The sequence below is a fragment of the Oenanthe melanoleuca genome, chromosome 20, assembly GCF_029582105.1.
Source record: "Oenanthe melanoleuca isolate GR-GAL-2019-014 chromosome 20, OMel1.0, whole genome shotgun sequence".
NCBI lineage: Eukaryota > Metazoa > Chordata > Aves > Passeriformes > Muscicapidae > Oenanthe > Oenanthe melanoleuca.
This window is the reverse complement of record NC_079353.1, coordinates 5,004,386-5,026,687: the sequence shown is the minus strand read 5'-3', so window position 1 is coordinate 5,026,687 and position 22,302 is coordinate 5,004,386. Positions and strand designations below refer to the sequence as shown.

The 22,302-nt window shown below is 47.3% G+C and overlaps 1 long non-coding RNA gene across 1 annotated transcript; it reads right to left on the bottom strand.

Moving 5' to 3' along the window:
- Nucleotides 1-987: 987 nt before the first annotated feature.
- Nucleotides 988-21,373, bottom strand: LOC130261337 (uncharacterized). The gene is made up of 3 exons (XR_008841972.1): nt 21,172-21,373; nt 20,880-21,089; nt 988-1,369 (listed from the first exon to the last, which is right to left on the bottom strand). It is a non-coding gene; the product is annotated as an uncharacterized LOC130261337 (long non-coding RNA).
- Between the last annotated feature and the right edge of the window lie 929 nt (nt 21,374-22,302).

Here is a 22,302-nt window from a genome sequence, read left to right as displayed (position 1 = left end):
CCCTCCATCCAACCCCTCATCTAACCCTTCATCCAAACCTTCCTCCAACCCTTCCTCCAACCCTTCATCCAACCCTTCATCCAACCCTCATCCAACCCTTCATCCAACCCATCATCCAACCCTTCATCCAACCCTTCATCCAACCCTTCATCCAACCCTTCATCCAACCCTTCATCCAACCCTTCATCCAGCCCCTCATCCAACCCTTCATCCAACCCTTCATCCAACCCTTCACACAGCCCTTCATCCAACCCTCCATCCAACCCCTCATCCAACCCTTTATCCAACCCTTCATCCAACCCATCATCCAACCCTTCATCCAGCCCTTCACCCAACCCTTCATCCAACCCTTCATCCAACCCTTCATCCAACCCCTCATCCAACCCTTCATCCAACCCTTCCTCCAACCCTTCCTTCCTTTGGAAAACATGTGCAGCACATCCCTCTGCTTGTGTTTAATCCAAACTGATTCCTACGGCTGTGATACATGTGATTATGGCAGTCATTTTTAATTAGGGGTTGTGTCAATGTATTGACATTTTTATCGCTTTTGGGGGAAGTAGAGGATGTTTTCCTGCAGGTGAACTCCTCTCTTTGTGGTTCTCTATCCCTCCAGCTGCACTGCTTGCTTATTAAAAAATGCAATGTTATTAAGCCCATTCTCTGTGCAAGTTAATTAAGCAACTTAACATCAAATCCAAGGAATGCAGAATTCAAATTCCCTCCATCCTATGACAAGATTTATAATCTTATCCTGAGTGCAATATTTATCATTGACAAAAGCCCTGGCAGGATCTGGGAAACAGATGAAGAGGATGCATTCAATGTCTTGCTGGGAAGTGGAGTTAGACAGGAATGGCTAAAAACACTCATTGCCCACAGTGATAAACACCCTGCAGAAGATGTTGTTCACCCAGAAAGAAAAGGGAAGGCAGATCATTACATTTATTGGTCATAGCTTTTCAAGTGTCAATAAAGACCTACTGGAAAAGACATGGTTATTAGCAAGAATATATATTTTTTGTCTATCTCAAAAATACCTTTGGCTCAACAGCTCTATATAACACCAGTAGAAGATCTGATTTCTGCCTGATATGTCAGGATGAATCTTCCTCCTAGATGATGGTCCTGGTGTAGATGGTGCTCACATTGTACAGTTTTTAATGTCTTTAACCATCTTTAGCTTTGTATCCTGATAGCCCCTTCAGGCTATATGTCAATGCCATCTGGGAGGAAAAGAAGAGACTTCTGCTCACTCGCCGCTGTAATGCAGATCTCTTGGCTAAAATTGTGCTTCCATCACTTGACAAACTGTCAGCACAGAACAATTATCTGCCTGTTGGCTTGCTTGTCCTTCCTTTTCTCCCCTCTCAGGAAAAAAATAAATAAATAAAAGAAAAGCAGGTGAAAGAAAAGGATGCATAGAAAAAAACTCAATGGACAGAATCCAGCTGATCTGATCACACCACCTGAGACACTTGAAAATATATCAAAGGCAGAAGTGGGTCCCTTCTTTGCCACCTCTTTTGCCACCTCCTCTTCCTATCCTTGACTGGTGAATACTCTCAGGTCTTTGGGACAGACAACGTGCCTGTTTTCATCTGTCTTAAGTCCTGTACAAATATGGATATTAGAGTATTAGTGTATTTAGGCTGATGTGCTCAGCAGCTCTAGATTATGAATTGCTCCTCAAAATAACGTTTGCATTCACTGACAAGGGTCTTTATTACAGAAGAGGGTCAAGCAAAAAGGATTATTCTTGCTAATTATTCCCTGTTATTTAATATTTGCACAAAAGGTTTGCAGGACTGAGTCCTCAGGATTGCCTTGTTTGAGAAGCTAATAGGGTTTCCAGGAAACCAGCAGCGTCTGGTGAGCCATCAGAGCAGCCTCTTAGAGGATATGGGAAACTATTAGATTTGATGTAGTTAAGGATGGTCGGCTAAAGGTTTCTAATGACTTAGCCAGGACCTGATCCTGGGATTTTCAAAGTCAGTGGTAAGACTTCCTCTCAGAGCTGTGCTTTATGGGAAATTGACTGAAGCAGATCCAATTTTCAGACCGTGGATGGGTTCAGGATCCGGGCAGATCCAGGCTGCAAAGGGCAGAGATCAGCAAGCTCCAAACCCTGCTGCTGCCTCAGGAAAGATTTGGGAGTGAGCAGGGCTGGAACACAAATTGTTGGGAAGGATATTTACAATGCTTTGGCCCATGCCTTACATTTGTTCCTACACATTATCAGTCCCTAGAGAGTTCCCCTGAAGTCGACCTGCTGCCTTCTTCTTGGGCTTCATATTTCCTTGACTAGACCATAATGGCTGTGTTGTTATAGAAATTCCATGCTAAGTGACCTGAATTTCTCATTCCATAAAGATATAATTAGGCAATAAAAACACAGCCAGAAATCTTCAAGCATGGGTGCCTGAAGGTGGGATCCACATTTAAGCATTTAAATGCATGGCCCAACTTTTGGGATCTCTGTGTATTCATATCTTATCTTGCTGCCAGAGAACTGGAAGCTTCCCTGCTATTCGAGGTGGCTTTGGGGGTACCAAACTTCTTTAAAGAAAAAAAAAAAATCATTTACATTCCCTGGTTTTGTTCAGGTTGCAATGCCTCCAGCTTCCCCTTTTGACATTTTTTGGTAACTTAATTATCATTACCAAGGAAGAACATTAATATTGGTGTTGTTTACATTGGATGCAGCCCTGGGGAACAAGAGAAAATGACCCAGATTGTGGGAGCAGGTGGGAGGAGCATGGTACTTTGGAAACCCAGGCCACAACCTGATGAAAGCATCTGTTCCTACTCAACCTTTTCCTCTAGAGTCCCAACATCATTCACAGCCCAGACTGCCAGCAATTAGGGACTTGTGCTGAGGATTTCCCTTCCCTTGTGCTTTCATCCCAAGGATGTTCAGGAATCTCAGGACTGGCAGTGACAGTGTTGAGGTGGTTTGCCTGGACAGTCATTTCTGCCTCAGCAGGTGCCTTTGCTTGAGATGGGATTAGGAATTGGGATTGAGTATAGCACAGAAACCAGCAGGGATAGCTACAAATCAATTGGTCATCCAGGACAGATAATGTGTCAAGAGGTGGCTCAGAGTTACAGAGGTGGTGGCCACTTGGCTGTTTTGCCAAGGGCAGAGCTGTGCTGAGAGGCTTCAGCTGGAAAGCAAAGAGCACCCTCTCTACCCACAGCTGCAAACTGGCTGCATGCTAATACAGGGATTTGTTGGAGCTGCTCCTCTTCCTCTGTTTGCAGGCAAAAAACTTCAACAAATGCATTTTGCACTCACTCGAATCTCCTGTCAGGCCAGGCCAAAGCCCTTTTGGGCGCCTCGTTAGAAAGATGCTGCTGTTGTGAAGATAAATAAATTATAAAAGAAAACCTGTAATTTCTTTTGTGTGTTCCTGAGAAATCAGTAGGTGGCAAGAAGGAAAACGTGCCTGATCTGGCTGAAATATATGGGGGAAAAAAAACCATGTAGGATTCCGTAGGATATCGACACGGATGTTTAGGCACTGTTAAAGTGCAGAAAAATGAGCCAGCAGGATCGAGTAAGCACTATTTTCCTTTTAGCTGAGGAAAGGCAGTCCTGCAGTAACATTGCTCCTCATGTCTTTGCCTTTTAAATACCCAGTGACATAAATATTAGATGCATGTTAAGCCTCAGATCCATCAAACTCCTTATCTTGAAGCACATGAATACTCTTGGCCCTAGTAAGAACACTTAAACGGTACCTAAAGGACCACGGATGTGAAATGAAGTAAACCTAATTTCCAGCATGTGAAAAGAGACAAATCTCTGCACACCCTCATGCCAGGGGTTAACTTGGGCCAGGTGTTGTTAAGAAGTAAAGACATGAATAATCTCCCATCAGACTTTTGCATCCAAATGGCTCATTAAAGCTGCAATATTCATAGCTGGTGAGAGCCCTATAGATTTACGATGGCTAGGAAAGGATGACGCCCAGCTTACTTTCCCACCAATCATTATTACACGGGAAAGTGAGCGATTTTCTTTAACTCCATTAGCATAACATTAGTGCTTGTAAGGACCAGACTGGGGTGGAGACTTTACAAGTCTTTTAGGTCAACAAAGTGAAGCAGGGAACTCTTTTTTAGGAGCAAAAAAACATTGTTGGCTAGTGCAGACGGTGGGTATTTGCAGTTTGGGTATTCCCAGCTCCTTCCCAGCTCTGTAACAGCTCCTTTCTTCACTGGAGCTGTGGAAGGAGCATCACGGCGCGTGGTACAAAACACAAGGAGGGAACTTCAGATCAAAACCTTTATTCTTCCTTGCAGCAGATGAAGCACTGAGGCACGGGGCTCCTGGGTGGGCATGAGCAAACACACACGAGAATACACAGCATTTGCAGTGGGAACACACCGGGTTACAGCTGGGATCAATGGAGGAGGGCGATCGGGATTATCAATCTTGAGTGGTCTCCGCTAGGCAGAATTGACTGGCAACCACATAATGACTCAGGCTCAGCCCACCAGTTTAGAGCCCGGGTGATAGATCTGTAGATGCCAATCATCATCATTTCCTTATCAGCAGTGTTCAAGTGGCCATTTGTCTTCTCCCTGAGCCGCCCTGGTCGGGTTCATCCTCCAAGGTGCATCTGAGAGATCAATGCACAGCTACAGCTGGTTGAAGGGGACCAAATCCATTGAACAGTTGATTTGGTTCCATTTTACCAGCTTTAGCAAAGCATTTGGCCTCATGGGCTGTGGCAGCAGAGAAGAGAATTCCTCGGGGTCTTTTCTTTCCCAGCTGCCTGGACCTCTTCTGAACTTGCTGCCTGATGCTGCACTGGTTCAAATGGCTTCACTTTCAGGCAGTCAGGATTTATTTAAGCTTCTTAGAGGCTACGGCTGAAGAGCGGGTCTGAATTAAAGAGGCAGGTTGAACAGCAGTGGAATAGTCTGCAGCAGTAACCATCAGCCTGAAGCATTTTTAAACTTGATATTTGGCTCTGTCTGTTTTGAGAGCCACGTTGCTATTACAGAGCGACATAAGTAAATGTTAAGCTACTGTTTTCATCCAGATGCTTTAATTATCACCTCCTGCCTCCTTTCCTTTCAGTGTTTTATGTGTGCAGTCCTCCTCCACGCCCTGTGTTTTGGTGTCTGAAGTGACACCTAACACGCAGCAGCAGAGATGTTGTCTGCTACAACCACCCCAGCCCACAGACAAGGAACTCAGGCTGCAGAACTCTTCTCCCCTCAGGGCTCTCCTTGAAAAATGGGAGGGAAAAGGTTGGAACGCTTGAAATCTTTTTTTAGAGGTTAGCAAACTTTGCTTCCCTACTGTGAAGCCTCCTGTGTTTTCTCATCTGGCATTAAAATCAGCATTTTCAGGAGGTTTAAGACTTGCTCAAGCAATGGTTGTATCTGCCATCACCAGAAGCCAACAAGAAAGTGGTGGAAAGGAAATAAAAGGGAGTAATGAAAGAAAAAAAAAAAAAAAAAAAGAAAAGAAAAAAAAAGGCTTTTCTTCCTTGCAATCTCACAATCTGCCAATTTGTCCCCAAATGGGGAAAGCAAGTCCCTTCTACACCACTGCTGTCCAAATCACTCCTGGTTCACATCTCAGCACTGGGGTGTTGATTTCTCCTGGAGAGCCCTGCAGCATGAACACCCCACCGCTAAAAATAACCCGGTAAATCAAATTTAAAAATCACAGCAGCTCCGATCATTCCTGCAGTGGGAGCCAATAAAGTCAGGCCTTTCCTCCTTAACCCGGAGCCACGCGCAGATATTGCACATTGCCATGTGCATAACCTATTTAAAGAATTTATATGCATCATAAGGCAAAGGTGACTTTTCCCCCCCTCTCCCTCGCAGCCCACCATGCTGCAAGATGATACCAGGGAAAAGCACCTGTGCCTGGAACCTCTGCATGCAGAAATATTGCAAGTGGGCCAGCATTTTATCTCCTGAAGAATTGCAGGCTTCACATTGTCACGGTAAGCACTGCAGATCACTTAACTGCCCAAACCCGTTACTCTAAGCTGCCTATAAATAAATGGAGAGAGAGATGGAGAGAGAGGGGGAGAGAGAATAGCTTTTTAAGAAGAGCTCCACAATTAATTTAATCAAGTTATCTCTAGGTAGCTTTTCAAGAGACAATCAAGCCAAGGAGCTAAATGGAAACTTAGACGGTGAAGACCTGGAAGTATTAAATTCATCCTTTGGTAACTTACAGGAGGCAAAGGAAAGTAATTATTTACTGGTGATTGGGTAAAGGTGGAAGTGCCATCAGTGACCAAGGCTGTACAGAGCTAAATCCTGATGGGCACGTGGATTTTGGGATAGAGTGCATCAAACTGCTGAGCATCACCACCTCAAACACAGTCTGCTCCCCAGGTATGTGTGCAGTGTCCCAGCCCTGCTGATTTGGGGTCACTCCTTTGAAAGCAGCACGGTGGGAGAAAGATGTGGAGTTACACTGAGCATCTTCTGCTGGGGACCAGAGCTGTCCCCACTCCCCCTGCTTTGCTTCAGGGAGTGCCTTGGAACATATTTGAAATCAATGTGAGTTGGTGTGGATGTTCTATAACATTTTGTTTAAATTCTCTGCAGTGAGTTATGGGTAAGGTTTTCCTTTTTAGAAAATTAGGTTTTCTCTTCTGGATGCCATTAATCAAAACTAATGATGTCTCTCTGGTGGTGAGGCTTTCCCAGCAGCTGAGAAAGAGCAGCCCACGTTATAAAGCTGGAGAGGGCTGCAACCCACGGGGACTTGTAGCCTCCCAGCAGGGAGGGCTCAGGTCTCTGCCAGCCCAGGCAGTGCCAGGCTGGGCTCTGGGCTGTACCAGCCACCCTAAGATGGATTACAGATGTGGTCAGAGGTCTGAGCTCTGCTGAAGCCCCTGATCTCTCCAGTGAGGCAGTGCTGATTTCCAAATGCCTGTGAGCCCCCTCCACTATGAATTAGGAGGGTCAGGGTTCAACACTGTGTGCTGAGCACTGCCAGATTCAACAGGCAGGGTCTGGCAGCAGTTTGCCAGTCCTAACAACAAGGCAGGATCTGTGCTGCTCTCCCTTCCTGCCTGTGCCAATCTTGCCAGTGCAACCTGCAACCCACACCCAAACCAGACCCAAAACCTCCACCACCCAACCCCAGCACGGTCAGGTTTGTGTCCAAAGCAAAGTCAGGTCTAATCACCTGCTCATGAAATTGGGGCTTGCATTGGAAAAGTGTGGAAAGGTGCTGGTGGCTCCCTGCACATGGCCCTGCTCCTGCCCCTGCCACCCTGAGCTGGGCAAAGCCTACAGGAGCTGTGGGATGGCACTGGAGAGCCATGGGCATGCTGAGTGAGAGCCTGGGCTGGAGGTGAATCAAAGCCAAAACAGCAGAACAAGCACGTGCCTGGCTTTCCCTGGGGACCCTTGCCTGGTGCCTGTGCCTGGCTGCTGGCTGTGCTGTCCATGACAAGTCCAGGAAAATGGGCAAAAGCCCCCAGTGCTGTGGCAAGTAGGATCACAAGAACCCAACACGAGAATCTCCTCTCTTGCAGATCTTTCCACTTCAGCCTCAATATTCTAATAAAGACGTGTTATAGACAGTACAGAAAAGCCAAAGAATTTATCAGCATTTGTCGATATTCCTAATGAAGCAGAAGATTCAACATGCAATAGAATTAGCCTACAACGAACCCTTGCATGGGGCCCATCCTTCTGAGTCCAGAAATCTCCTGCCTATTCCAGTCCAATACACTTTTGAGAAATGAGCAGCCCTCCCAGCCATTATCATTACAAGCTAAAAGGCCAAATGAGACAAAGTACTGTTGCTCTTCATCTGAATAAACAAATCATTTTTAGATCAAATGCATGAACAATTTATCATTCTAAAATCCAATCAAAAGGAAAAAAACAACAATACAGAACATTGATTTCCTACAGCTTTATCTTAATGAAGTGCACATTCCCTTTGTAATTAGCTTTGGAAGGTTTTTTTTCCCTTTTCTCGAAGCTAATGTGTTATTTGATTTCCATCCAAACATTACTAAATTGGAGGAAATTTCCTCAAAATGAAGTGGCTTTTGATAATACAGGAAAATGTCTACTCTCTCACATTGCTATTTTTTCCCCCAAACAGCCATACTTATACTGCAGATGATTCAACTTTATTGCATGGTGTCTTTGTGAGGATGTTTAAATCAATGCCACAGTCGCAGGATTCTGCCCAATGTGCCATTTGTAAACCAGAAAATACAAGCTCGCTGCTTTCATCCTTTTCCTTACAGACATCAAATATTAATTGAACTTATATTATTACAGGGAAAAAGTAGACTGTGTTTTATTAACATTTCTAAAATTAAAGATGTTCAACCCAAAAAGTAGACTCCAGACAAGGCTCAAGAGCCTCCTGCTTGGATTTTATTTGACTTAATTAAAAAGCATTCAGTTCCTTTGTGCACTAAAGCAGTTGCTGACATTGCAGTAGCCACTCAGTCTTTCAAACCAAAACTATTACCTGAACTTAATAAAGTGTCTATTTAATTTATACACCCTCATGAACTCACCTGTCTCCAACAAACACAACCTGGCTCTCACTAATGAGCAGCGAAGGCAGCAACTGGACAGCAAACTCACCAGCACCCTGGGGTAACTCAACTGCCCCAAAACATTATTTCCATCTCCTTTAATCTGCCTTCTCCACCATTATTGCAGTTATCCAACATCCCTGAGCCAGCGATCCCCTGCATTGCTGGAAATGCTCCTTGCCAGGCCACCTCTCCCTTCCTCCCCTAAATCTCTCCTTTAAATCTTCTCTTCTTTACCAGTGCTGACCAGAGGACTGGTGCTTTCACCCTGCTTCAATGAGTACTTGAAATGAAATGAAATGAAATGGCTGATTTGATAGCCTGGTTTTATTTGGGTGCATTGCCAAGGTACATGGCAATATCTATGACAGGGAATAAAGTCCCAAACCCTACAGTTATCACTTCATTCTTTGGTTATACAGAGCATCTAAAGTGACCTTAGCTCTGTGTTAACCCAAATTTTGGTTCTAGGCCTTCTGTAAAAACAACAGTTGAGCACGGACCTGCTCTCTTCCAACATTGCAGTGCATTTTACCTGGAGGGAGCTGGCTCCATGTGGGATCAAGATGGTCCCTCCAAAGCTCTTTTCCCGAAGCACAAGACTCTGAGCAGGTCTCTGGGAGCTGCACCTCCTGAAACTGGCTGTGGAAATAGTTGTGGAGTTGGATTTTTTTGTTTTGCCACTCACACTCTCAAAAGCGAACAAAGCCGCTCCCTAATACAGTTTGTGCATTTTATGGACCTAACAATTAAACAGGTTTTAAAACATGTGCTGACTGCATAATCCCATACAGGGGAGTGCACTCAGCGTTTTTAAACAGCAACCAATACAAGATACCACTTAATAGTACAAAACACCAGCAGTCCCGTTAAAATCAATAGAAAATTAGATTCTATGAAAATGCAATATGCGTCCAATTAGTTATAATTGGAGCAAATGGTGATGCAGATAAGCTCCTGGAGGCAGAGGGATTTGTCCAGGGCAGGGCTCAGGACGGGCTGTGCATGCCCTGGGCAGGAGGATGAGCCACCTCTCACAGCAATGTTAACTCTTGTCTAATTATGGAGCTGCTCCGAGCCGGCAGGACGGCGTGGTGCACCACTGTGCCTGCTGAAAAACGATCGGCTGTCACACGGAAACCTCCCTGTTGGACTTGACAAATTATGCCAGCAAACCTGTTTAAGAACTAAAAAATCCTTGGACACGGTGACAGGCAGAGAAAGATGCCGTGTTATTTATTTATTTGCCCAGCAGAGTTTAAGAATTGTGGCTTAGTCCCACCAATGCTCACTTTTTTCCCCCCTGCCTGACTGTTGTTGTATCAATTTAAACTCCTTCCTACCAATTATTTCTCAGGCTTCTTTCAACTCCTAAAAACTCAGCTGCACGGCAAAACGGGAACTAGGTTATGCAATTCTAACGCTTTATTTTTAACATCTTTGGTGCAACATATTGCCCTCCTCTTTGTTTCATCTTATGACTAAAGAAAAAGAGAGAAGATCCCCTATTGCAGCAGCAAAGGGACATCCCCAACCAAACATTGCTCCAGCCCCTTCCTGCCCTCACACTGGATGAAAACACATCACTTGCAGTACAACAGTTATTCATTTGCAGCAAATTTTTAAATATAAGCACTATAAAGTAAGTTATGTTACCGAAATTATTGGTTCAGAGCTAAGCAGCAATAACTTTCTCCAGGGCTCATATGTTCCTATTTTAAATTACTTATTCAAATTACTAAAAACTTACGGGCACAAAGAGAAACAAAAACCCCTACCCAGACCTGAAACGTTTTTTTGCATTACTGGACACAGTTACTTACACTGTTAAGGGAACTGTCTCTCAAGAAAAGGAAAAAAAAAAAAAAGAAGTGGCAGCTTTTATTTGTTACGCTGACTCAGCTGAATGGTGGAACAAGAAACATTAAGCCCCAATCCATAACTTTTGTGGCCGCTCAAAGGACGTATTCTTCCTCGACGCTGATAAAAGTTTAATATGTAGTTGCCCAGGTTTTTAATAAACTTGTCAACAAAAGAGCAAGGCAAATTGATGGGGACCTTCCCAGGAATAAATTCAGTTTCAAATAGGCCAAATGAGCGTGGAGGACAGGGAGGGGACGGTGCACAGGGGACTTTTGCTGGGCTTTGCAAAAACGGCACAATAGATTCTAGCGGGTGCATCTTATTGTCTCAAAGACAAGGCTTCAGGACAAAGCTGGCTCAATTTAAGAAAGGCAGAGTGGTGCAGCACAGCCCTGACACCGTGAGGGACAGAAGGGGCAAAGCCTGGACATAAACACCCATCTCACCCTGCCTGCACACGCCAGTGCCCATCCCACAGCAGACCTGCTCAGGGACAAGCTGCAGTGCTGCTCCACGATTTTATCCCCAATCTCCCACTGCACACATTTCAGGACATCCCTTCCAGGTATCACCTGCACAGCCACCTCCTCTGTTTGGCCAAATCTTCCATTCACCCTGCTCCATCTTTTCCCTTCAAATACTCAAGGCTGAGTTAATTCAAGCACAACACAGTGTTTTTCCTCTGCTCCTTCAGAAGCTGTTTCACTTTCCTGCAGTCCATAGCTACCCCTCACTTTTAGGGACCAGTTACCCTACATCCCCACTGCCATGAGCTCCAGGCACTGCTCACCTCCTGTCAGGTTGGGAGTGAAATGACCACATGAGATTCATTACTTTCTGCTAGCTTCAATCAAGGCGGTGTTTTAAATTATTAAGACTTGGGGGTTTTTTTGTTAATTTGTTTACCCGAAGTAAACACAAATATTAAATCAGAGCTTCCAATAGTCTCGCTGCCAGGAAATTAACAAGCAAATTAACCCGCAGCCTCCCAGAAGGGAGCACCAATCTTTTCATCTCAGCAGCTCCTTGTGACACTTTGCTTCCCGTGTCACCATCTCCCTCCTGACACCTTCCTTTGCTTGCACCAAACAGCTTGAAAAGCCAAAAGCCAAGTTCTGTCTCCAGTGCCAGGTCACAGCTCAGATTGGAAGCGCTGTCCCGGCCGTTGCGGTGAACTTTGTTCTCAATTGCTCTTAGGTCACTGAATTCCTGCTCCTGTGGCTTTATCCGACCCCCCAAATGCCAGGGTTGACTTGCCTATGTAAGGCCTTTGCAGGGATGGCTCCTGTCCTTACAGCTGCTGGGTGACTTCTGCGGTTGGTGGTCACGAGTCCCACGCCTCCTGGCTGCCCAGATGCCACCTAATCCTGTCCCCCCAGAAGGGCAGCTGAGAATGAGCACTATTTATAGCAGTTGTTCCCCAGTTCCCCCAGGCTCATCAGTCTGCCCAGGGCTTTTTTAGATAGCGGCACAGGTCCCAGCACAGGCCATATCTGGGCATGGCGAGGCATTTACAGGCTCTGTGCTTCAGGAGGAAAAAAAAAGGAAAAGGAAAAAAAAAGGAAAACCCAGCATCTGTTGGAGATGTCAGTCACCTGCTTCCCTTGAGCCTCCTGAGCAACACCAGCAACTGTTCCAACTGCTAAAACCTTTGACTATCAAATCCAGCTTTAGTCAAGACATATCTGTGTCTGAAAGCCTTCCCCTTGCACACAAGGGGGTCATCCACCAGCGCTGCTCCTCCGTACAGACTGCTCTGGAAAAATACAGACTAACCCAGGGATGCTCGCTGGTGCTGCTTACACAGTGCAAACAAAACCACCTCAACAGCATCACGGGGTGCTGCAGTGGTCAGGAGACAGCAGCCCACAGGGACACTGCTCCACCTGTAGATGTCCACCAAAGTGCTCAGGGCTGGTTAAGCCTGCATAGCCCAGCCTGTGGGGTGCCAGCAGAGTCAGCAGTGCAGGATCACGGCCACACTGGTGACCAGCAAGCAAGCCAGCAGTGCTGGAGCACCCCACATTCCCCACAGACCCCATCACCCATCATCCTGGGACACCCCCCAGGCATCCACGGCTCCGTGGGCTCCTGGTTGAGCTCCAGCCTCCACACCTCACACCTTGCACCTGTTCCATGCAGAGGAGCCTTTGCATGACAGCACGGGGCCAGAGGGGCACAGTCCAGGCAGGTTGTGCTGTCCCCCCAAATACACACCAGGCAGAACAGTGCAAGCCATTGCCAGCCAAACCAGAACAACCTTGGCCTCACGTCGTTGCCTCCACTTGCTTTGGTCACCTCCACCCTCAGCCTCACCATGCAAACACAGCTTCAACAGCCCCTCAGCAATAACCTCCTTTGCCTCAGAGGGAAACTGAGGCAGGCGAGCTACACAACAGCGAGCCAGCAGTGGAGTTAGTCCATGCTCTGTCTTGGCTCCCACCCTTGGAGCACTGAGCTGCTCTCAGCCTGACCCCCACATCCCAGTGGGAAGGCAGCTCTCAGCATCACTGCCCGTTCGGCTGAGGTCAAGAGCAACTTCAGCATCACGCGGCAAACGTTTAACCCAGCATCTTCTCGGGGAGGCACCCGCCAGTGCCGCACTGAAATCAGCCCTGGGCTTTCCGGGGAGGGATCCGAGCTGAGGAGCGAGGATATTTCTCTTGCTAGGAACACACCACCCCCTCGCCCACAGTCACTGCTAAGTGCAAGATGTGGTGAAAGTCTTTAAAAATAGATATATTCCCAAGCAATTCATGCCGCTTGCATCTGGCAGGGCAAACCTAGCATGGAAGCTCTTTCTTACTGACTAAAAAGGATTGTCAGCAGCTCGAGGCTCGTGCAACCTTGACTCTCCTCCTCTCTTCAGGGCCTTCTCTTGTTCTTGGCCTAAACTAGTCCTAGGAAACACAAGGGAAGCCCTGCCCAGCTAGGCTGGTGTCAAAGGCAGGGAAAGATACTGCAGTGCAGTGCTGATCTCTTCTGCAATCGGACGTGCAGACTAGCCCGAGTGCTGAGTCAGCACAATTTCTTTTTTGATTGGTTGATCTGAGTAACATATTTTCAATGTATGCTAAAGGGGCAGCAATTAATACCTTTTCCCCCTTTCCTCACTTTCCCAAACCGCTTCGAATCGAATGCACAGATCTCACCCCCAAAGTCACACTCTGGTCCTAAATATTCTGAGGCTCTTTCATTTTTAATTTAGGGCATTAAAAAAAAAAAATTTGCAATCTAAGCGATGCTCACTTTGATCGACTTGTGCTGCTGCAGCTAAAATATCTGTCCTGCAGGTCAATCTAATCATGCTTAATAGCAGTTTATTCTTCAACGCAACATTTTTCACGTTGGGTCGACAGTTTTAAATGAGATTGCTGATGCACCCCTTTACTAATGCTTTTACCAGGGCCAGCACATCCCTTGAAATACTTGTGCAATAAAATGCTTTATTGCTCTTGATGAATGCACTATTAAACTTGAATTGCAAACATGGCCCCCCCTTTAAGAAAAAAAAAATAGAGGGTGCTAGAATTTATGGGACCACCTGTCTTCCAACATTAAGTAATAGTAACAACTGTAATAATGGATCATCAATGTAACAAATACACAAAAGTACAGAAAAAAGAAAAACCCGCCAGGGAAAACCGCATGGCACAAATTTGTCCCTGTGCTCTCGTGTGCACGTGCGAAATATCCATCTTATACCTGCCGGTAGTTCCGCTTACATGCAGGGAATTCATCTCCAGAACGGCTGGATTTTGTGAGGCATAGAATAGAAAAATTTAACTAATTTGGTCCACTGGATTTATGGCTTTTACAATTCTCAGAGCTCCTGTTTCCGTGCCTGGCGCTGCACAATCCTCGGCTCGCGGGATGGATGGGTGCACCTGAGCATCCCAGCGCTGCAGGTGCAGCACGGGTGCTCCTGGTATCACACCCACCACGGCACTCAAGGCCAGGAGATGCTCTCCAGTTTGTGAAAAGTTTAAGAGAAGTGGCTTTAATTTAGTAAATTTAATTTAGTAAAATAGAGCGGGCCCAGTGCAATGTAGCGGCCGCGGTTTTAATCCAAGGAGCGGTAAATGGGATGAAGAGCCGCCATGGAGTGGAAGAGCGGGGCAAAGTGGTTGGTGAAGGCCTGCAGCCATCACCTGCTTCCATTGGTGTCAACAGCAAGGCTACCATGGCTCTTGGGGAGCCACATCCACCCCATTTCATTTTTAACATCGTCCAAGCCCGGGTGACAAAGTCTCCCTGCCACATTCGCTGCCATGCCGCGAGACAGCGCTCAGAATTATACCTTTGAAAATATTTACATAAAAAATAAATCTGAGCACTTAGCGACTTCCTAAAGTTAGCAATTCCGTGTGATTAACAAGCGTATTAATTCAGAGAGGCGGGGGGAAGGAGATAAAAATTGCATTACAAATGCAGGTATCTGCTGTAAATCAAACCATGAACACCTTTGCAAGAGCAACATGCAGAGGCACAGGGGTTTTAGTATAATGTGCTGAAAAGAAGAAGAAAACAGAGAGAGGGGAAGAAAAAAGAAAATAAGGGGAAAAAAAGAAAAAGAAAATAGAAAAATAAAGAAAAAATGAAGAAAAGGAACAAGGGGAAAAGGGGAAAAAAAGAAAAAGGGAAGGAAAAAAGGAAAGGGAAGGCAAATGAGAAGGAGTGGGACAAAGGGTCAGCAAGGAACGGAGAGGAATTTCATATATAAATTATATATTAGATGTAATGTTATGTTACATTCAGAATGGTGAGAATTGTCCTCATTTTTCACCCAGAGACTCAGGGTAACATTGCTGATTTACAAAAGCGGAACTGCGGTCCTGAGTGGAACCAGTGCCTTCCTGCCTGGGTTCAGCTCATTTCCCAGCACCCACCAGTTTCATATTTAAGTCTGACCCCAACATGGGGCTAGACACCCACAGGACTGACCCTTGTGGGGTCATGGGGGCCAAGGATTGTCCCCAGGCAGGGTGGGGCTGGTGGGGCTGAGCCAGGGATTGCTGCATCTCTGCAGCCGGGTCCTGAGGGACTGCGCCGCAGCCAGCCAGGAACATCCCAGCTTTCCAGGGCCCAGCACAACCAGAGCATCTGAAAAACCAACAGGATAATGTGCAAACCAGCCATTCTCCAACACAAACCCAGCCTTCCCAAAGCCACCTGGCAAGAAAAGCAAAGGCTCCTCCTCTGCCGGGAAGGGGCTCATCAATGCCCACACCTTCATCAGCCAAGATATTTAATTTAAACAACAACAACAACAATGAAAAAAAGCACCTCAATAAACCCCACAAATCCTACAGGTAGGAAATCTCCCCAACAGCCCAATCTGCCTTTTCTCACCCACTACTCACGAGCACCTGCTTACAGTTCAATCCCCCTTGGCGTACCTGGAGCAAGTGATGACAGCGCTCACCGTGAATAAAGACTCCCCAAAATCCAAACTCAGAGCCTCGCCTGTTCCCCATGCCTGGGAGAGGATGCTGCCATGGGAAAGATTTGATTAACCTCTGCATGACACGTCCTGCCACCACAACTACCAAATGCCTGAGGAGCCTGTGAGCAAGGCGAAGATGGGGTTGGGATTGCAGGGAAATCACTCAAAAGCAAAATGCTGCCCTCAGTGGCCCCACAGAAATGAAAAACAGAGTTTGGGAAACTGGGGAGTGGCTTTTTGAGGAGTTCAGCTTTGCACATCATTGCAGCTTCACAAAAACATGAGAAAATTTGGGGCTGAAAGCTTTAAACTCTAGGATGCGACTCCCGCCTAGGCAGAACGTTAAACGTGTCTTTAAACCAAATTTCTTTTATCTTGCCACATTATTGTAGGATCCTGAAAAAATAGCCAACTATTTTACATTGGAAAATGTTACAAAGGAAAAGGCTTCCAGAATTTTCTTATAAATAAAATAATTTTCTTATTTTCCAGGGCACTCCTCTGGCTTTAGCTGTGATCCGCTGACTTGATGGCTCACCACACTGATAAGAAAGGTCTCCTTCTCATCGGTTTTAGGCACAAAAAGTTTAAAAGTGGGAAAGATTCAAAAAGCGGAATTTGCACCCTAATCCAAAGCTAAAACACCGCACACCCGAGTCACAACCGTTGTCTCCTTTCCCTCTCTCTTCTTCTCCCCTCACCCTCCATCTCCTTTTGTTGTTCCTAGATTTAAAGATCAGCCAGCTTTGTTTGCTATCCAGCCTTATTTTTGGGGTAAAAAGGGTCGATGGGGAAGCAGCAAAAGGGAGAGATTGGCCTGCATCCCTGTTAAAACCCAGGAGCGGGCAGCCAGCTTTCCTCTGGCATCGCCTTTCAAAGCCCATGCCGCAGTCAGCATATTGAATATTTAATGTCCTGATGAGCATTTCCACCTGCTGACACAGGCAAAGTGACAGAACAATACACGCGCTGGAACAAGATCATCAATTGACTCCCCAGTCAGTCTGCCGGGTCAGGCAGTTAAAAAAAATAATAATATAAAATAATCTGTCTGTCTTTCTCCCCCGCCTTGCCCGGGGTCACACATTGCTCCTCTGAGAAGGATTCCCACCTGAAATACATACTTCTTTACATTCCATAGCTTGCCAGGTTCATATGGGCATATAAAGAAGTATGTCTCTCAAGCAGGTAGTTTCAATATGCGCATTTATATGGTCACAGGAGGAAAAATAACGCTGATTTACAATTTACATCCTGAGAGTGAGTTACGGCTCAGTTCAAACCAGCAGACTTTCCTCCTGCCCAGCCCATGTGCAGACAGACACACACCCCAGCTCCCCATCCTCGCCCGAAATGCTGGGCTGAGCCCTCGGCAGATGATGGATTTTGGGTCCTGGGAAGGGGAGCTGCATCATTCACTGGACACAAAGCAGCAGAGGTCCAGTGGCTGCCCTGGCAGGGGCTCTTTGAAACGTAAAAGGCACAGAGCAAAAGCCAGCCTCCCACTCCACCTAAAAAGTAGGTGTTTCTCTCTAAATCATAAACTTATAGCATTTAAAAAAGACCAAAATGTGGTTTAGAAAAAAGCCTTTGCTGTATACACATATAGGTTTCATTTCAGACAAAGCCATGTGGGAGAAAGTTAAATATGTATCAATTCCCAATTGCCTCCATCCTACAACTTGGAGACAAAAAGCCAATTTGTTTTCAGAAAGCCCAGAATCGAATGGCCAGCTACTGATTTACAAACCACCACCGGGAAGCACTGCTCCATTCGCCAGAGTAAGAGAACTCATCAGCCCCAGACAAGCGATTGCTTTATCAGTAAGTAGAGATTAAAGCATAGGAAGAAGAAAGCATCTTACCTAGTGAATCCAATGATTTTTTCCTCTGCTGGTCACTGGGAGCAAGACACTACCCCGCAGATAAGCAACCCCCAAAAGACAGCACATGCCTTTTGGCGCGTTCGGGGCATTAAAAATAAAAAAATAATTAAAAATTGCTCCTAATAACTCATCCGGTTGAGCTCCACGCCAGCTAAGGGGCTTTGGGAAGACCTGCAGACATAAAAGGCAGCCGAAGCGAGGGGCTGGGAGCTCGGGCCCAAAGCCTTGGCGAGTTGTCGGGGGCTGCGCGCCCCGGGCGCAGCGCGGCGATGCTCGGTCCCGCACGCAGCCCTGCCTCTGCCCCTCTCCCTCGCCTCCCTCGCAGCCGTGCTGAGCTTTAAAGCTCGCTGAACAATGTGGGCCGAGTGGCAGGGCTGCGCCGGCCGCCCGGGCTGAATGCAGACTATAAAGGGCAGGATTTAGGCAGGAGCGCGGCGGAGGTCACGCCGGGCGCTGGCTGCTCGCTCAGCAGGGCGGGCACGGTGCCTCCTCACCTGCGCCCGCCGCGGCCGCCGCTCGATTCCCATTTACAGGCAAATGTGCAATGGCTGCCTCCGTCCTAATGAATTTTACCGCTCCTCGCAGTCTTCTAATGAACCCTTTAAAGAGGGTTTAAGTAAACTTAGCAAGTGGCAAACTAAGCGCTTCGGAATACCTAATTGCATCGATGCTTCTCAGTGCTTTTTAAAATATCACTGCCAGCTGGGGAGCAAATATTTCCCTGCGCCCCATTGACTTCCAGCGCCACTGAAAGCAAAGGCCGCATGGAGCCCGGGTGTAAACCCGCTGAGCTCAGCCCCAGCCCCAAAAATCGCTTCACACCCCTCATGCAACACCAGCACATGCCTCGGTCCCGGCTCTGTGCAGCTTCCCCCTCATTCCCTCGCTTTGTTGGCCCTTTTAGCCATCATTATTTGTCTCATTTAAAGGCAAATTTCAACCTTTAGTTTGGATTAAGAGGAAGAGAGATGGAGCTGTGGCACTGGTGTAATGCATGACTGCAGTGAAATTAAAGCAAAGGGAGAGCTGAAGAGTGTGAGGGAAAGTCTGAGTGATTCAGATTTTTTAAAAAACCCAAACAAACAACAGAAGCAAAGTGTTGGTGGTGGGGTGTTGCACAGCCAAGCACTCCATGGTACTGAATTTCCTTCAGACTGAAGCAGTAGGACAGCTAGTGGACTTCTTGGGCTGTTAAACATCTGCACATTGTACCCAATTTGATTTCCTCAAATGCATTTGACATGAGCTGTCTTAAACACTCCCCAACTTCTGCAAACAGAAGGATAGCAGCTGCAAGCCACCTAAAGCAAGCCATGTGGAAGAGCTTTTAAAAAAATGACCTTTTAAATCCTTACTAGAACTGAAGACAATGACACAACCACAGCAGCAGAGTTCATCGTGGCGATTTAAATTTGCTTTGAGGTCCTGGGTGGAATCTTATGCTTTCCAGGGTTGTGCCTTTTGGTGGAGGAACACACAAATGGCCGTGATGGTGCCTTCAATGTAACATCAGAGGCACTCTGTGGATTCCATCCTCCAGCTACCACCAGGAGTAGAGTGGTGGTGGGTGAACATCAGCCACTAGCCTCAACCCACTTGGGCTCGCTGAGCTCCTACACTTGCTCTTGGCAGAAAACCATGCGCAATAAAACTGTGGCTGCTCTGGAGAGAAAAATGGATGGAGACCTGGATCATGCAGAGGCCAAGGGGCAAATAAAAGGGGAGGGAAGAGCCTGACACATTGCCTGAAGGCGAAAGGGGAAGGAGCGGGGTGAGAGGGATGGAAAGCAACATGCTGTATATTACATCCCTGCTCTGCCCCAGGCTCAAGGTGCTGCTCAGGTCCAAGTGGCAAAGTCAAACTGAGGCTGTGCAGCACAAGCCTGTGGGGACTTTGAAGTCAGTCCCTGTGCAGGGCTGGGCACTGGAGAAGGGAGATGCCAGCGGGGCCGAGGCGCAGGCAGGTGCTGGTCCCAGCACAGCCCATGGCACAGAGACTGGGCTCAGAGCTCGGGAGCCACAGACACAACCATCTGCTCGAGAGGAACCCAGCAATTAAACTGACAGCACAAATCAGGGATTTCTGCCTATACAATTACACAGTGCACACTCCCTCCGGCACAGGCACACATATACCTGTATCCACACTCCCCACACAGCCTGGAGATGGGCTGTGTCTGGGTGATACATTGCACCTGCTTCTATGTAGCATTTATATACCTGTGCATAAAGATGTGTATAAAATATCCATATGCATGCTATAAAATGTACCTAAATCTGCATGAGTGTGTGTGTGCACCACAGTATCCACCTCACCAGACTGGTTTCTATATATTCATGTGATAGGTACCACCACTATCATATAAAATATAATGACCACAGTCTACTCTGAGTTGCAGAAGCAATAACAGTCAATTGATGCTACACTTCATGTAACCTGAATTCCAAACCCTTGCAGGGAAACCTAACTTCTCCTCCTCCCCACATTCCCTTCCTGATCGTCCACAAACCATGCACCTGTAATTAATACTCATTTCTCAGCATTTTAACAGTTAATCACCACAGCATTGAGATCATTGCAAGTTAGGCTAAGTTTAACCACCTTTCACCCTTTTGCTCTGCCTGATATCAGCTCATAGCACTAGTTTGTTGCAAATAAATAAATAAAGCCCCAATCCCCCCAGGTGTCATTAGCCAGCGTGTGTCTGAATTAGGCATTTAAAGGCCGGTTTAACCTTGCAGAACGGTTGCATGTCAAAGTTCTAACATTTCAGTTCAGATTATTCTAGTGCACTGCTTGCTCTGCAGTTTGTTAGTTTCTGTTGATTTTTTTTTAAATGCGGAGTATGCCACGGCAGAACAAAAAAAAAAAAAAAAAGAGGGGGGGTGAGGTTTCCTAAGCGATCCACAGATTAAACACACACCCAGCACATCCCCACACAGACACACACACACACATTTGCCGGATGCAGAAGCCCACATTTAAGTCCCCGGGTAAGTTGGATGGGCACTCAGTCCTGCATTGGCCAGGAAAAGTGTTTAAACCAAGCTGAGCTGGTAGCGGTTAAAGGCAAGACAGGGAGCAGAAGAGAGGAAAAAAAAAAAAAAAAAAAAAAGAAGACATACCAGTTAGGAGCTTCTGTTGCAGCAGAGGACTCACCAGAGCACTAGCTGAAAGCTGAATCAGCTTTCGAGAGTTAGGGATGCATAGAGGAGGGTCATGGAATCACAAGGTAATAATGCGCTTCATGCTGCAGCCGTCAGCCTTCTCCTTATAGCCAATCTCTAATGCAGGAAGGGAACAGAGAGCAGGCCCAGGGATGGGATTAGTCCTCACTTGGAGAGAAAAAAAAAAAAAAAAAAAAAAATTAAAAAAAAAAAATCACCAGGCAAACCCTCCCCTCCCACCCACCCTTACCTCGCCCCCGCCGCCCAGCAGCGGCACAAGTCGGTCGCTCGGTGCCCGCTGCCGCACCGCATCGCAGCGCGGTGCCGCGGAGCAGCGCGGTGCCGCGGGGGCCGCGCGGGGCGGGCGGGGAGCGCGCTCGGGCAGCGCCGCGGGCAGACGCGGGTTAAGGAGCAGCGCCGAGCCCGCCCGGATTGCAGCACACCTTGATGCGAGAGGCTGCGCCGGCACAAGTGCCTGCGCCCCCCCCTCTCCCACCACCACCACCACCACCACCCCTTCCCTCCTCCTCCTCCTCCTCCTCCTCCTCCTCCTCCTCCTCCTTGTCACCCCCCCGGGGGTCAGCCCGGGCTGGGGGTCAGGCTGCGGGGGGATGCACACGGCTGGGGGGGCTGGCGGAGGGCGGGGGGAGCTCTGGTCAGGACGCGAGTCCACCTTTCCAGTGCTTATATACCCAACGAAGCATCCCAAACACGCACCCCCGGGCAAGCGGCCCCTGCTCCTGCTCTTCCCTCCCTGACCATATTTAGTCAACCACGGCAAAAAATAGCCCGTCAGCTGGAGCCTGCCGAGCAGGGCTCGGAGTTCAATCGCTCCTCGCAGCCCATTGACTACTGGTCCTGCAGGGTCCTGACTCTGCCTTTTTTTTCCCCTCTGCTATTTTTAGTTAGGCCAAATAAAGAGGGAGCTCGTCTTACTCCCGTGTGCCGGCCCGAGGTTTCGCGGGGCCCTGGCTATGTTTGGTAAGTGCCAGCGGCGAGAGGCGCAGAGCGCAGAATTGTCCATGCCAGAAAACCTTCTGCTGGCTCCCACTTGGGTTCTTCTCTTCTCCTTTCATTTCTTTCTTTCATCTGTGTTTCTTCCTCCATGGTAGAAAGGTTTCCAGGTGAGAAGGTGGGGAAGAAGCTCAAAGGATCTGGATTTTCATGTTACAGAAGGAAGAACTGTGTTTCCAAAACCTCATGCTGGGGCCAAGTCCTTCAGCACAATGTCCGGGGCACCTCACTGTCTGTCCATGCCTGTACTCCTGTGTCTCCAAAGGTGCTGAGGGCTGGGAAGGTGTTGGACTTTTCTACATGGAGAGCACTGGGGAGCCTCCTTGCCAGGCAGGGAAACCCCCCTGTTGGAGTGGGTTGATGTGAA